Here is a 3278-nt window from a genome sequence, read left to right on the forward strand (position 1 = left end):
TTTGAAGGACTTTGATGTGGCTTTGGGGTAGACTTTGTAGTCTCAATCGGCCGCCCTGCCTGTCATCGCTTAGACCCCGATAGCATATGTACATGTATTGTACCAGTCACCAGCGCCCTTTCTCCAAGCAGAGGAAGAGACGTTGCGCGGTTAGGTCGACAGTCTAGACGTGTGAGGTGTCTGCTATGTTTTTGGAAGATGTTGGAGTGGCTTTGTTTGTGTGTGTATTAGTCTGTAACACCCATTTGCTTTTAAGCAAACCTATCCGTTGATTACATACATAATCCCGGGGTGTCTACACAGATAGCAAAGTGTCTTCCTCTTTAACCGGTCGGCTGCGGATTTGAACCCGCGCAGTTGTGACAGAATGGGTTCTATAAATACCTCCACTCAGCGCATCGCAACAAAAATAAAGAATGGAAGAATTGATGACTTGGCAACTTTACGATGTTGTAAAGAATTCGCTTGGCAACGGTAGAGCTTTAGAAAAGAAACGCAATTATAATTAACTATGGAGGGGGCAGTGGTGACATCCAGTTGGCAAAACAGGAAAACCGATGCTGTTTTTTACACAGTTTAAACCAGTTCTTTTACTTGTACTGTCTTCTTTACGTTGATTAAAATAACTCTACGCCACAATTAAGGTCCTAACTCTACGCCACAATTAAGATCTTGACTCTACGCCACAATTAAGATCTTTATCAGATTCTATCACATCGGTGATAAACTTATCTGATAATGTAAAAAAATTTAGGCTCCATTTTTCTGCGTCACTTTTGAATATTCGTCTTATAATGCCAACCTGCAATGGTTCGGGATGCTCATTTGTTACCTGTTCGTGCGGAGGTTCGTATAGACAAGCTAGGCGCTATACATGTCGTCACAAGAGATCCGAAAAGGCAGAGAAAAGGGTATACAAGGAAAATATTTAGTTTGTCTACTATTGTAATTTGTATGTACTATTTTATTTAGTATTTACTATTTACTGTTTTGGTTACTTTTTATTATCCGAGGATATTAGGAATTGCCTTCTCTGCTTATTTTCAAATCAAATTAAATTTAACGAAGTCCGTTAAATGTCATTGAATATAATTATGTTATATATATATATATATATATATATATATATATATATATATATATATATATATATATATTTATTTATAATATATTTGTGTGTATCAACAATTATGAATAAAAGTTGTGATTTTCTCTTTAATTCGGATAAGATTAATGAAACTTAAAAATATTAAAATTCCGTATTTTCGTAATCGTCAATTAAACTGGTCTTATGCCAGCACGGCCAGCGAACCACCACCTTTATTACCTCGGGATGCAGCTCCCTTCCAAAAGTATGTCATTGAAAACACATTTTTTATCATCATTGGAAGCTTTATCAGAAAACATTTCAAAAGGGTTTGCCACCTAAAAAGTAAAATAAACTGTTATCACTGTGATATGATTAGAAAAAAAATAATTAATTAAAACTGATAATACTACTATAAATGATGTAATGGCTGTAATTTTTATGATTATTGTTGTTATTGTTACTAGCAATACCATTTATCGTGGAGATTTGAACCGCCGACCAGTGAAAAACATGCAATCGCTTTATCCACTTAACTGCGGAGTAGACAAATCATTTAGCTTGAGGTTCCACAAGGAGACGGTAACTCTTAACCTGTGCATTAGGCTGAAGTGCCTAATTTATTATTACTGTATTATTATTATTATTATTATTATTATTATTATTATTATTATTATTATTATTATTAGATTTAAATCTATAAAGAATGCAAAACTAAACTAATAGAGTTTTTTGTTTGATTATTATTATTATTATTATTATTATTATTATTATTAGATTTAAATCTAAAAAGAATGAAAACCTAAACAAATAAGAGTTTTTTGTTTGATTATTATTATTATTATTATTATTATTATTATTATTATTATTATTATTATTATTATTAGATTTAAATCTACAAAGAATGAAAAACTAAAGAAATAGTGTTTTGTTTAATTATTATTATTATTATTATTATTATTATTATTATTATTATTATTATTATTAGATTTAAATCTGAAAAGAATAAAAAGCTAAACAGAGTCTTATTATTATTATTATTATTATTATTATTATTATTATTATTATTATTATTTTAGATTCCTGCTGATCATTTCAATCGCCTGATTGGGATACAGGGGACCTTAATAGCCGTTTTGGTAACTCTGCAATACCCCACTTCACGTGGTTACAAACGCATTACTTTTGGGTAAGTCTCTCTCTCTCTCTCTCTCTCTCTCTCTCACACACACTCACACACACACACACACACACACACACACAAAGAGTGGTGTTTAGTTTTATATTTTACTGAACGAGTTTTAAACTGACAAAATGATTGTCAAGTCTACCTGTTTCTTGCAATAAATATTTTTGTTTAAGATTATAATTTATATATATATACATATATATGTATATATACTCTGTATATATATATATATATATATATATATATATATATATATATATATATATATATATATATATATATAATTTCCATATATTCTTCTGTTTCTATAACTGTATTTATTGACATATAAGATAACTATCTTTTCTATGACTATGATTTATATGAAAAAATTTATTTCCACATATTCTTCTGTTTTCTATAATTGTATTTACTGACATGTCTGTTGAACAATTACTACTACTACTACTACTAATACTACTACAACTACCGCTACTACTACTACTGCTGCTGCTGCTGCTGCTGCTGCTACTACAAGAAATATCATTATTATCTAAGATCTGAAAATATTCACATGAAATATTTCTTGTACTTAAACATATTAACCTAGATTTCATCATCTGCTGTACTACTACTGCTGCTGCTACTACTACTACTACTACTACTACTACTACTACTAGAACTATCATTATTATCTAAAATCTGCAAATATATACATGAAATATTTCATACACTTAAACATATTAACCCAGATTTCATCATCTGTTGTACTACTACTGCTGCTGCTGCTGCTGCTACTACTACTACTACTACTAGAACTATCATTGTTATCTAAAATCTGCAAATATGTACATGAAAGATTTCATATACTTAAACATATTAACCCAGATTTCATCATCCATTTGTACTACTACTGCTACTACTACTACTTTTACTACTACTTCTACTTCTACTGCTGCTACTACTACTACTAGTACTACTACTACTACTACTACTTCTACTACTACTTCTACTAGAACTATC

This window comes from Macrobrachium rosenbergii, chromosome 6 (assembly GCF_040412425.1).
Source record: "Macrobrachium rosenbergii isolate ZJJX-2024 chromosome 6, ASM4041242v1, whole genome shotgun sequence".
NCBI lineage: Eukaryota > Metazoa > Arthropoda > Malacostraca > Decapoda > Palaemonidae > Macrobrachium > Macrobrachium rosenbergii.